Raw genomic sequence first — 14,738 nt, forward strand, 5'->3', positions numbered from 1 at the left:
CCATACCATATTATCACCATACCATATTATCACCATACTGAGAGACCTCACCATACCATATTATCACCATACCATATTATCACCATACCATATTATCACCATACTGAGAGACCTCACCATACCATATTATCACCATACTGAGAGACCTCACCATACCATATTATCACCATACCCTATTATCACCATACCATATTATCACCATACCCTATTATCACCATACCATATTATCACCATACTGAGAGACCTCACCATACCATATTATCACCATACCATATTATCACCATACTGAGACCTCACCATACCATATTACCACCATACCATATTATCACCATACCATATTATCACCATACTGAGAGACCTCACCATACCATATTATCACCATACTGAGAGACCTCACCATACCATATTATCACCATACTGAGAGACCTCACCATACCATATTATCACCATACTGAGAGACCTCACCATTCCATATTATCACCATACCATATTATCACCATACTGAGAGACCTCACCATACCATATTATCACCATACTGAGGGATCTCACCATACCATATTATCACCATACCATATTATCACCATACTGAGAGACCTCACCATACCATATTATCACCATACCATATTATCACCATACCATATTATCACCATACTGAGAGACCTCACCATACCATATTATCACCATACCATATTATCACCATACCATATTATCACCATACTGAGAGACCTCACCATACCATATTATCACCATACCCTATTATCACCATACCCTATTATCACCATACCATATTATCACCATACCATATTATCACCATACCATATTATCACCATACTGAGAGACCTCACCATACCATATTATCACCATACTGAGAGACCTCACCATACCATATTATCACCATACTGAGAGACCTCACCATACCATATTATCACCATACTGAGAGACCTCACCATACCATATTATCACCATACCATATTATCACCATACTGAGAGACCTCACCATACCATATTATCACCATACTGAGATACCTCACCATACCATATTATCACCATACTGAGGGATCTCACCATACCATATTATCACCATACCATATTATCACCATACTGAGAGACCTCACCATACCATATTATCACCATACCATATTATCACCATACCATATTATCACCATACTGAGAGACCTCACCATACCATATTATCACCATACCATATTATCACCATACTGAGAGACCTCACCATACCATATTATCACCATACCCTATTATCACCATACCATATTATCACCATACCATATTATCACCATACCCTATTATCACCATACCATATTATCACCATACTGAGAGACCTCACCATACCATATTATCACCATACCATATTATCACCATACTGAGAGACCTCACCATACTGAGAGACTTCACCATACCATATTATCACCATACTGAGAGACCTCACCATACTCTATTATCACCATACTGAGACCTCACCATACCATATTATCACCATACTGAGACCTCACCATACCATATTATCACCATACTGAGACCTCACCATACCATATTACCACCATACCATATTATCACCATACCATATTATCACCATACTGAGAGACCTCACCATACCATATTATCACCATACTGAGAGACCTCACCATATCATATTATCACCATACTGAGACCTCACCATACCATATTATCACCATTCTGAGGGACCTCATCATACTATATTATTGCCATACCTTGTTTTTTCCCCCCTGAGTTCCCAGTTGTCTTGAAAGCACCGACAATCCAGGGAATGCCAGGGATGACAAAGTTTGACAAAATATGCCCACGAAGGACTTCTGCACCACCTTCCTGTTCAAGTGAACACAGCACAAGGTGAGTAGCTTTCCTGGAATGCATTAAAAAAAAAGTTTGCTCCTAGATTTAGATGCTAAAATTGCCATTGAATACCTGTCAAGCGGATAGATTATCTTGGCAAAAGGAGAAATGCTCATTAACAGGGATGTAAACAAATTTGGCCACAAAATGAGAGAAATAAGCTTTTTGTGGGTGTGGAAAACTTCTGTGATCTTTCGTTTCAGCTCATGAAATATGGGACCAACACTTTACATGTTGCGTTTACATTTTTGTTCAGTATAATAAAATAATGTTCTATTCTAATTCTGTGAAACTGACCTCATCATTGTGGTTTCACGGTTGTTGAGAAAACCACTGCAAAACGATCACGAATGCAACCTAATATATAATATAGTTCTTTCTATGAGCGAGCATGAGAATGATGGTGCTGCTTATAACGTTTGTGCTCCAACTGAACAGCCAGCCCACAAGCCACTAGCTAACAAAACAAAAAGGAGAAAAACAATAAAGTCACTAACAACAATTGAACAGTTTCAGCTAAGTTGCTAGTCTTTATTTTGTTCTGTTGTCTAGTCATATTTCACAAAGAAAACAACTTATGTTGTAGTTGGTAAACACATAGCTCCACCCACCTTGTCAGCCGGTATCCGGAAACGTCCCCGCTTCCGCTTTCAGACCCTTTTCTTAGCTAGCCAATATGCTAACAATAGCGCCTAGGTCATCAAGCTTTTTTTCTCTCCAGATAATTTATTTAAAACATCCCCCCAAAAAATATTACGTTCATAATTGATCAGTATGAACTCACGATTAGACGCCAAGTAACTATACAATCAAATATTGGTCATAGTTCTCCAAACCACACCATGATGGTGATACACTGAGCCACAGCAATAAGACGAGGAACCAAGATGATTTGGTCGAGAAACAAATAATGTTCATCTGCTCCCACTGCCAGCTATATACGCCATGGCTCCTTCACAGAGCAAGCGCAGGAGTAGGTGGGGCACTCAAACAAACCATTTTCCAGGACGCCTCTATCCCGCTGGGAACTCTGGCTGTTGTAGTTTTTACATAGTTTATTGTCTCGTCTCTCTCCAGTCTATGGGAACGTGTAAATAAATCCTCGACGACTACATCTCCACGCCTACCATTTGCCTTTGCTGTTTCCATGCCGTCATTGAAATATATCGGGGAAACCATTTTTAATCTGAAAACCAGCCAATCATTACAAGCCAAAGGGGCGGTAAACTCCGAGGTGTTGTCCAATGAGCGAAAGTATTGATGTCCGTGGGTGGTGTTGTGTATCTGTCAGTCAGTTTCAGAAGCGGAGAGAGAGGATCATAGAGGAAAAAGCTCTCTGGCTACGACTTTTGTCGAATTCACATACCAACATCTAAACCGAACCGGGGTCAGTGGACAAACGCTAAAAAATAAATAAAAACAACTGGAAAATTGTAGGATTAAATGATTTTATGGATTAATTTGAACCTTTTCTTTCGTCGAAAGAAAACATTCTCAACTTGACTTCATAGGTAAGGGATCGTGCTTTTTGCATGCCTTAGGACGGGGTGAAAAAAAATATTACCGACTTGGACTACATTGAATTTCGATGCCTGGAAAAAAAAAATGGATTGTAATGTGATCAAATTTAATCTAGGGGGGATGAATGAAACATCAATCGTGAACATGGAATCGTAACTCTTAAATGCACAGGTTAAATCTAACATTTAATCGGTGAATCGTTTTATTTTATGAATAGTGTAACACCTAGGCTTTACCCATTTCCTCGTTTTAAAAATGACATACTTTATTTATTGTGTTGGAACAATGCGACTTGCCAACGTCATTCATTGTAACCTGCCGTGTTGTCGACTTGTTTCATAATGGTACTGAGAGGATCACTTTCTACTGGGCCAGCGACCCACTGTTGTGGTGGAATTTTTTTTAAACACGACGATTCACTTTCTAATGGTGTGTGGCTGCCTGGTAGGCATCGAATAGCTTTCGTTAACTGATTGGGAGAAAATGCTGCCTTGTTGGAGTCAGAGCTAGTCCTCCTTACGTAAGACTATGCCTACATCAGTAAACATTTCCCCTCGCTTTTTGCATCGACTTCCAATACAGTAACGTTCGCTACGTTTTTTATGGAGTTTCACAAGTCAATTGCGAATCTGAACTCGGCTACATTTTCTTTTGTTGCTTTGATTTTTTTTTAAGGCCAGCAACAATGTTGCAATTGAGTCAGAACTCGCTCCTTCTAGTGGCCGTAGTAGTTGTTCTGCTGCAGCTTGACACATTTCGATGTCCCCCCTCGTCGAAATGATTCCGACCTTTTATTTGTTGCCTGATAATTCCCGGTAAACACTTATTTTGAGTCGGGGGAAATGACTGGACCAGCGGAGTTGTCTGGGGGTGACATTGTCGCCACCGAGATCGGCAACTCGTCGAGAGCTATTTTGGCTTTACGTTATAACCTCAAAGTGAAATGTGTCACGCCTCCTGAACAAGGATGTAATTATTGGCGATTATTATTTGTCTAGAATTCAGTGTTTTGAAACGACTTTATTGGGCTCGATCTTGTTGCCAAGTGTTTTGTCAATTTTGCTTCTTTGTCAGAGAGGCACACTTGGATGTACTCGACCGTCAGCAAATTTGTAGAACAACTGCTTCGCTGCTCGTATAGACGAGACGGGGGTGAATCAATCTGTTTTCAATCGTCCTGCAGCAGTCTTACTTTCAATAACTTTGCATTGTTTCGCTCTCATAGAATTAACGTTGTAATGACAAGTGCTAGTTCTTGGTTAGGGTTGTCGAGTGTAGTTTTATCGCACTATTTGCTTACCGATCTCTGTGGAGATAGCCAGCAGATTCCGACCCTACTGTTATGCTTCGAGCTTGTACTGAGCTGCACTGGGGTCTGAAATTGCCATCATGATCTGATTTAACGCCCTATTCGGACAGGATTAGTTTTAGAGGTGAGGTTGGGTAACGTAATTATGTGCAAGAGCACAAAACGCCATATCTGTAATTGTAGGACCGTCCGAATCTGCCATCTCTATAATTTTTACATGGCAGAAGTAACAATTCTCAAGTTTGACAGGTGTTGCTCACGGTTTGAGCAACAAAACAATAACATTCAATACATTGAATGAAGTGCTGTACATAAGCTATATATGAATGACCTACATGTATCAACTTTCACAGCGAATGCTTTTATATATATGTTTTGTGCGAATGAATTGAAAAATATCACACCTTTTTAACCCTTGCTGTTAATAGATGGCCAAGCAGCAGCATTCAACTGACCTAAACGTTTGGAAATGATAAGTTAACTTTCTCATCCATAGCCTTAAAACACATCTCAAGTGCAAGCGCACTGTTTAGCTCACATCTGGCGGCAGGGGGCATTTAGGACGTACTGTGCGTCGCTAAAATATCCCAATGATTATAATCAAACTTACTCAATTCAAATATTATGGCTGCACTATTACCAAAGATTGTGTGGTATGGTTTAAAAACTTGTGAACCAAGTTCGAGTTATGAGTGTGGCACTATCACCTGGACATGTTGAAATATCTTCACTCCTAGAATACAAAACCTTCAGGCTTCAATAATAACTGTCAATTTATTTGAAGAAAAAAAAAAAGTATGAATTACATGGGGCAATTTTGGGGGAAAAAACAAATTCCGTCCGAATCGTCCTCTGGAATAATGGACATTGTGGAGTAATAATTACATAACCAACCTTCTCTAGTAATACTAGTCCCGTGTGAATAGGGCTTAAGACACGAGATGTGGGTCAGAAAAAAATAGTCTGGGAACCATTAGTTTTCCCACAAAGCTGCTCTTTTTTATCCCCATGCTAGCTACCAGTAGCCACAGCAGCCATTACGAAATGGCACTTTGTGTTGAACAACAAAGGAGTTTGACTGTCCACAATGGCAGAGGTGGCTACTGCTAGCTAGCATGAGAATGAAAATGGCAGTTTTCAGGAAAAGTACCAGTATTTTTTTCTTCGGTTTATCAGTTTGGATATAGGCAACATTTGGAATACAGTTGCTCATCCCTGCATTGAGGTGTGTTTTCCGATCCATATCTCGCGCCTGTTGGTGTGTTTTTACACTTCGCCCCTTACAGTTTTTTTGTTGTTGTTGAACTTTGTACGATTTGCTTAATAATTTTGTGCAGTGTGAACACTCCAAAGGAACTCAGACCCCTCAAAAGAGCCCCCCCCCCCCCCCCCCCCCCCGACAGGAACCGAACAGTTCCTTTTTTTAGGGCAATGTGAACACAGCTCCCCAGGTTGGCTTTTCATTATTCCCGCACCCTACACTAGACTACTATAAAGCCATTTCCCCCGCCATAAACTCTCTCGCATTGGGGCCACAATAGAGAGATGATGATATGTGCTGTTTTTGAATAGGCCTATTGATTAGCGATCGTCAAGGATGCACAGAAATGTCCAAATATGTGTGGATTTTTTAGTTCAGATTATTTCTTTTCAATATGTGATCTATAGGCTGAGATAGCTTCATAAATTGTTTATTCTATTGTGGGGTTTGAATAGTGTCAACATATTTGGTGAGAATCACAGCATAGGGTACAACATCCTTTCTAGTTTTTAAAAGGCCAGTAGCCTACGATGGGTGTACGATTTTTAAATTTCAGCATCATTTCATCTCCAGTTATTCTTCTGCTATTTATTCTGTTACGATTAACATGTAAATTTTATATTAGTATTTATAATCTAGCCGGTGATAAAACATTCTGATGGAATGGCTTTGTCTTGCACTTTGTAAAAACCCAGAGTGCATTTGGTGAACGTTGGAACAAGATATTGGTTCCTTTCTAAACATAGCAATGTGAACGCAAAGGATATTCATTCGGGTCGCAAAATAGGTGAAGTGAACTGGCAAAATAGGTGAAGTGAACTGGCAAAATAGGTGAAGTGAACTGGCAAAATAGGTGAAGTGAACTGGCAAAATAGGTGAAGTGAACTGGCAAAATAGGTGAAGTGAACTGGCAAAATAGGTGAAGTGAACTGGCAAAATAGGTGAAGTGAACTGGCAAAATAGGTGAAGTGAACTGGCAAAATAGGTGAAGTGAACTGGCAAAATAGGTGAAGTGAACTGGCAAAATAGTTCTCATCCAAAGGCAAGAGCAGTTTGAATACAAAATGACTTGAGTTATTTAGCTTTTTCTTACCCCAGAGTTCACTTTAAAGTGGACCGAGTTCGGTTCTTTTCAAGAGGACTATATGTCAAAACACCCTTAAAGGGATAATCAACCACAAGCTATATAAATTGCATTTATTAACATCTACATTCGTTTTTTTGAGAAGTTTATTTTATTACAGACAACTTAAGGCATACTTTTATATTATGGAAGCTGGAGGAAAAAAATTAAAAAATTATATATTTAAAAAAAAAAACTGCAACGTATTTTTCCAGAGTGTACTATTAAATACATGTAATTTTGTCCTTGAAACCTTTAATTGAAATGCTGTAGAATTCCATTAATTCCTATGAAGGACTGCTCCTACTGGGGGGTGCCAATATGGCCGACTGGTGGCTTCAAAGCCTCTCACTGGCCAATACGTACTATCAGCAGTCCAGGGTATATATAGATTTTTGTCGTTGGGAGCATTGTGAGATTTTACTTTAAAAATAAATATATATATTTAACACGTTCTCATTTACAACAGCGACCTGGCCAAGATAAAGCAAAGCTTGTTCAACACATACAACAACACAGAGTTACACCTGGAGTAAAACAAACATTCAGTCAACAACACAGTTACACCTGGAGTAAACACACGTTCAGTCAATAATACAGAGTTACACCTGGAGTAAACACACGTTCAGTCAACAACACAGAGTTACACATGGAGTAAACACACGTTCAGTCAATAATACAGAGTTACACATGGAACAAACAAACATTCAGTCAATAATACAGAGTTACACATGGAACAAACAAACATTCAGTCAACAACACAGAGTTACACATGGAACAAACACACGTTCAGTCAACAACACAGAGTTACACATGGAACAAACAAACATTCAGTCAACAACACAGAGTTACGCATGGAACAAACACACGTTCAGTCAACAACACAGAGTTACACATGGAACAAACAAACGTTCAGTCAACAACACAGTAGGAAAATCTATGTACAGGGTGTGGAAATGTAGAAGATTAGGGAGGTAAGGCAATAAATAGGCCATAGAGGTGAAATAATTAGTGGTTGGGTGGGCTATTTACAGATGGGCTGTGTACAGGTACAGTGATCGGTAAACTGCTCTGACAGCTGATGCTTAAAGTTAGAGAGGGAGATATGACTCCAGCTTCAGTGATTAAAAATAATAATAATAATAATAATTTTGCAATTCATTCCAGTTATTGTCAGCAGAGAACTGGAAGGAAAGTCGGCCAAAGTAAGTGTTGGCTTTGGGAATGACCAGTGAGATATACCTGCTGTAATATACCTGCTGAAATATACCTGCTGTAATATACCTGCTGTAATATACCTGCTGAAATATACCTGCTGTAATATACCTGCTGTAATATACCTGCTGAAATATACAGTGCCTTGCGAAAGTATTCGGCCCCCTTGAACTTTGCGACCTTTTGCCACATTTCAGGCTTCAAACATAAAGATATAAAACTTTATTTTTTTGTGAAGAATCAACAACAAGTGGGACACAATCATGAAGTGGAACGACATTTATTGGATATTTCAAACTTTTTTAACAAATCAAAAACTGAAAAATTGGGCGTGCAAAATTATTCAGCACCTTTACTTTCAGTGCAGCAAACTCTCTCCAGAAGTTCAGTGAGGATCTCTGAATGATCCAATGTTGACCTAAATGACTAATGATGATAAATACAATCCACCTGTGTGTAATCAAGTCTCCGTATAAATGCACCTGTACTGTGATAGTCTCAGAGGTCCGTTAAAAGCGCAGAGAGCATCATGAAGAACAAGGAACACACCAGGCAGGTCCGAGATACTGTTGTGAAGAAGTTTAAAGCCGGATTTGGATACAACAAGATTTCCCAAGCTTTAAACATCCCAAGGAGCACTGTGCAAGCGATAATATTGAAATGGAAATATCAGACTACTGCAAATCTACCAAGACCTGGCCGTCCCTCTAAACTTTCAGCTCATACAAGGAGAAGACTGATCAGAGATGCAGCCAAGAGGCTCATGATCACTCTGGATGAACTGCAGAGATCTACAGCTGAGGTGGGAGACTCTGTCCATAGGACAACAATCAGTCATATATTGCACAAATCTGGCCTTTATGGAAGAGTGGCAAGAAGAAAGCCATTTCTTAAAGATATCCATAAAAAGTGTCGTTTAAAGTTTGCCACAAGCCACCTGGGAGACACACCAAACATGTGGAAGAAGGTGCTCTGGTCAGATGAAACCAAAATTGAACTTTTTGGCAACAATGCAAAACGTTATGTTTGGCGTAAAAGCAACACAGCTGAACACACCATCCCCACTGTCAAACATGGTGGTGGCAGCATCATGGTTTGGGCCTGCTTTTCTTCAGCAGGGACAGGGAAGATGGTTAAAATTGATGGGAAGATGGATGGAGCCAAATACAGGACCATTCTGGAAGAAAACCTGATGGAGTCTGCAAAAGACCTGAGACTGGGACGGAGATTTGTCTTCCAACAAGACAATGATCCAAAACATAAAGCAAAATCTACAATGGAATGGTTCAAAAATGAACATATCCAGGTGTTAGAATGGCCAAGTCAAAGTCCAGACCTGAATCCAATCGAGAATCTGTGGAAAGAACTGAAAACTGCTGTTCACAAATGCTCTCCATCCAACCTCACTGAGCTCGAGCTGTTTTGCAAGGAGGAATGGGAAAAAATTTCAGTCTCTCGATGTGCAAAACTGATAGAGACATACCCCAAGCGACTTACAGCTGTAATCGCAGCAAAAGGTGGCGCTACAAAGTATTAACTTAAGGGGGCTGAATAATTTTGCACGCCCAATTTTTCAGTTTTTGATTTGTTAAAAAAGTTTGAAATATCCAATAAATGTCGTTCCACTTCATGATTGTATCCCACTTGTTGTTGATTCTTCACAAAAAAATACAGTTTTATATCTTTATGTTTGAAGCCTGAAATGTGGCAAAAGGTCACAAAGTTCAAGGGGGCCGAATACTTTCGCAAGGCACTGTACCTGCTGTAATATACCTGCTGTAATATACCTGCTGTAATATACCTGCTGTAATATACCTGCTGTAATATGCCTGCTGAAAAATACCTGCTGTAGAATACCTGCTGTAATATACCTGCTGTAATATACCTGCTGTAATATACCTGCTGAAATATACCTGCTGAAATATACCTGCTGAAATATACCTGCTGTAATATACCTGCTGTAGAATACCTGCTGTAATATACCTGCTGTAATATACCTGCTGTAATATACCTGCTGTAATATACCTGCTGTAATATGCCTGCTGAAAAATACCTGCTGTAATATACCTGCTGTAATATACCTGCTGTAATATACCTGCTGTAATATACCTGCTGTAATATGCCTGCTGAAAAATACCTGCTGTAGAATACCTGCTGTAATATACCTGCTGTAATATACCTGCTGTAATATACCTGCTGAAATATACCTGCTGAAATATACCTGCTGAAATATACCTGCTGTAATATGCCTGCTGAAAAATACCTGCTGTAGAATACCTGCTGTAATATACCTGCTGTAATATACCTGCTGAAATATACCTGCTGAAATATACCTGCTGTAATATACCTGCTGAAATATACCTGCTGTAATATACCTGCTGTAATATACCTGTTGTAATATACCTGCTGTAATATACCTGCTGTAATATACCTGCTGTAATATACCTGCTGAAATATACCTGCTGTAATATACCTGCTGTAATATACCTGCTGAAATATACCTGCTGTAATATACCTGCTGAAATATACCTGCTGAAATATACCTGCTGAAATATACCTGCTGTAATATACCTGCTGAAATATAGCTGCTGTAATATACCTGCTGTAATATACCTGCTGAAATATACCTGCTGAAATATACCTGCTGTAATATACCTGCTGTAATATACCTGCTGAAATATACCTGCTGAAATATACCTGCTGTAATATACCTGCTGTAATATACCTGCTGAAATATACCTGCTGTAATATACCTGCTGTAATATACCTGCTGAAATATACCTGCTGAAATATAGCTGCTGTAATATACCTGCTGAAATATACCTGCTGTAATATACCTGCTGTAATATACCTGCTGTAATATACCTGTTGTAATATACCTGCTGAAATATACCTGCTGTAGAATACCTGCTGTAATATACCTGCTGTAATATACCTGCTGAAATATACCTGCTGAAATATAGCTGCTGTAATATACCTGCTGTAATATACCTGCTGAAATATAGCTGCTGTAATATACCTGCTGAAATATAGCTGCTGTAATATACCTGCTGAAATATACCTGCTGAAATATACCTGCTGTAATATACCTGCTGAAATATACCTGCTGTAATATACCTGCTGTAATATACCTGCTGTAATATACCTGCTGTAATATACCTGCTGTAATATACCTGCTGAAATATACCTGCTGTAATATACCTGCTGTAGAATACCTGCTGTAATATACCTGCTGTAATATACCTGCTGTAATATACCTGCTGTAATATACCTGCTGAAATATACCTGCTGTAATATACCTGCTGAAATATAGCTGCTGTAATATACCTGCTGTAATATACCTGCTGTAATATACCTGCTGAAATATACCTGCTGAAATATACCTGTTGTAATATACCTGCTGAAATATACCTGCTGAAATATACCTGCTGTAATATACCTGCTGTAATATACCTGCTGTAATATACCTGCTGAAATATACCTGCTGTAATATACCTGCTGTAATATACCTGCTGAAATATACCTGCTGTAATATACCTGCTGTAATATACCTGCTGAAATATACCTGCTGAAATATAGCTGCTGTAATATACCTGCTGTAATATACCTGCTGTAATATACCTGCTGTAATATACCTGCTGTAATATACCTGCTGTAGAATACACCTGCTGTAATATACCTGCTGTAATATACCTGCTGAAATATACCTGCTGTAATATACCTGCTGTAATATACCTGCTGAAACATACCTGCTGAAATATACCTGTTGAAATATACCTGCTGTAATATACCTGCTGAAATATAGCTGATGTAATATACCTGCTGTAATATACCTGCTGAAATATACCTGCTGAAATATACCTGCTGAAATATACCTGCTGTAATATACCTGCTGTAATATACCTGCTGAAATATACCTGCTGTAATATACCTGCTGTAATATACCTGCTGTAATATACCTGCTGAAATATACCTGCTGTAATATACCTGCTGAAATATAGCTGCTGTAATATGCCTGTTGTAATATACCTGCTGTAATATACCTGCTGAAATATAGCTGCTGTAATATGCCTGTTGTAATATACCTGCTGTAATATACCTGCTGTAATATGCCTGTTGTAATATACCTGCTGAAATATACATGCTGTAATATACCTGCTGTAATATACCTGCTGTAATATACCTGCTGAAATATAGCTGCTGTAATATACCTGCTGAAATATACCTGCTGAAATATACCTGCTGTAATATACCTGCTGTAATATACCTGCTGTAATATACCTGCTGAAATATACCTGCTGTAATATGCCTGCTGTAGAATACCTGCTGTAATATACCTGCAGTAATATACCTGCTGTAATATACCTGCTGGTAAATCTCTTGATAAACTCGGTAAATTAAGATGGAAAAGACCTACCTCCAAATTCGAAACAACTCAATTGGCTTGTTCCACTCCCTTTCGCATCTCTTTCCATCGTTTATATCGCTTGGTGACGTTTACTGCTACTATGAGAACTACCTCAATGGCGATGACATTCGCTACCAAGCCATAGATGTGCATAATATCTAATAAGGAGAGCGTGGGTAGGATAAAAAGCGTGGGTAGGATAAAAAGCGTGGGTAGGATAAAAAGCGTGGGTAGGATAAAAAGCGTGGGTAGGATAAAAAGCGTGGGTAGGGTAAAACGCGTGGGTAGGAAAAAAAGCGTGGGTAGGATAAAAAGCGTGGGTAGGATAAAAAGCGTGGGTAGGATAAAAAGCGTGGGTAGGATAAAAAGCGTGGGTAGGGTAAAAAGCGTGGGTAGGATAAAAAGCGTGGGTAGGATAAAAAGCGTGGGTAGGATAAAAAGCGTGGGTAGGAAATAAAGCGTGGGTAGGAAATAAAGCGTGGGTAGGAAATAAAGCGTGGGTAGGATAAAAAGCGCGGGTAGGATAAAAAGCGCGGGTAGGAAAAAAAGCGCGGGTAGGATAAAAAGCGTGGGTAGGATAAAAAGCGCGGGTAGGATAAAAAGCGTGGGTAGGAAAAAAAATATGAAACGACGCTGCACTTTGTCTGAGTGACTCATCTGCCAATACTTTGAGAAGTGAGAACGCACACGAATGTCTTGGTCTATAAACACGCAGGAAGATTCTTAGGTAGCTAAACCTTCTTTTCCCTATTAAGACAATCGTCTGTCAAGTTACGTATCCGATTACACCAGTAAATAGCTAACGTTACACTGCAAGTCATATGGCTCGTTGCTGAAAATGGTGCATGTTCAGAATGATAGCCGGCTAACGTTAGCTGGCTACGCTGGATATTAGCTCCTATCATGATATCTTAGCACCATGTTCATCTAGCCAGCTAGCTAGCGTAGTAGCTAATATAGCTAGCTAACGCCACAGATGAACGGGTCAGTTATAGCAATCTTTGCTAACAGGTCACATAACTATCAGCTTAGCTAGCTTGCTTATTGCGTGCATGTCCGGGCATGTCGACACACGCCTTATTATTCATAAACTAATATTTGCAACAGGAGTTTGATTCTGGTCACTGGTCATTCATCCGTTTCTCAATACTGTACATTTCTGTTGGAGAATGAGCTAGCTTGCTGCTGATTCTCCCCGCTAGACATTCCTCAGCATTGTGCAGTGCTCAGGCTGTGTGTGGCGGCTGGCATAGCAGCAGCTTTGCTACGTAGAGGGACGATCGGCTAACCAGAATTTTGACTTCGATACCAGTATTAAAATACTAAAATGGATACAACAAAAAAACATCATCAATCTACACACCGTAATGTCAAAGCAAAAAGAGGTTTGTAAGAAATGTTTGCAAATGTATATAAAAAAACGGATACCTTATTTACATACGTTTTCAGACCCTTTGCTATAAGATTTGAAATTGAGCTCTGGTTGTTTCCACCTGTGGTAAATTCAATTGATTGGGCATGAGTAGACAGTGCATGTCAGAGCAAAAACCAAGCCACGAGGTCGAAGGAATCGCCCGTAGAGCTCCGAGACAGGATGGTGTCGAGACACAGATCTGGGGAAGGGTACCAAAAGGATTGTGCAGCATTGAAGGTTCCCAAGAACACAGTAACCTCCATCATTCTTAAATAGAAGAAGTTTAGAACCACCAAGACTCTTCCTAGAGCTGGCCAAACTGAGCAATCGGGGGAGAAGGGCCTTGGTCTGGGAGGTGACCACGAACCCGATGGTCACTCTGACAGAGCTCCAGAATTTTTCTGTGGAGATGTCTGGAGGAAACATGGCACCATCCATACTGTGAAGCATGGTGTGAAGCATGGTGTGAAGCATGGTGGTGGCAGCATCATACACTGGGGATGTTTTTCAGCGGCAGGGACTGGGAGACTAGTCAGGATCGAGGGAAAGATGAACGGAGCAAAGTACAGAAAGATCATTGATGAAAACCTGCTCCAGAGTGCTCAGAACCTTAGA

At 39.6% G+C, this 14,738-nt stretch overlaps 2 protein-coding genes across 13 annotated transcripts in view; one reads left to right on the forward strand and one right to left on the reverse strand.

Moving 5' to 3' along the window:
• The window catches only part of ggps1 (geranylgeranyl diphosphate synthase 1), a 37,573-nt gene extending 34,408 nt beyond the window's left edge, over positions 1-3,165 (reverse strand). Inside the window, exons 1-2 of one of the 2 annotated variants that reach the window (XM_036945926.2) lie at positions 2,484-2,847; positions 1,731-1,845 (exon numbers count right to left, since the gene is read on the reverse strand). The gene's annotated coding sequence lies outside the window, so the exon portion shown is untranslated. Of the gene's footprint in view, positions 1-1,730; positions 1,846-2,483 lie in introns of both variants that reach the window. The other variant, XM_021564559.3, reaches the window with a different exon arrangement.
• arid4b (AT-rich interaction domain 4B) overlaps positions 3,141-14,738 on the forward strand; it is a 212,280-nt gene continuing 200,682 nt past the window's right edge. For 8 of the 11 annotated variants that reach the window (XM_090201726.1, XM_090201728.1, XM_090201729.1 and 5 more), the window contains exon 1: positions 3,141-3,383. The gene's annotated coding sequence lies outside the window, so the exon portion shown is untranslated. The remainder of the gene's footprint in view (positions 3,384-14,738) is intronic. The other 3 variants (XM_090201720.1, XM_090201722.1, XM_090201724.1) reach the window with 1 other exon arrangement.

This window comes from Oncorhynchus mykiss, chromosome 16 (genome assembly GCF_057628025.1).
Source record: "Oncorhynchus mykiss isolate SJ-2025 chromosome 16, ASM5762802v1, whole genome shotgun sequence".
Classification (NCBI taxonomy): Eukaryota; Metazoa; Chordata; class Actinopteri; order Salmoniformes; family Salmonidae; genus Oncorhynchus; species Oncorhynchus mykiss.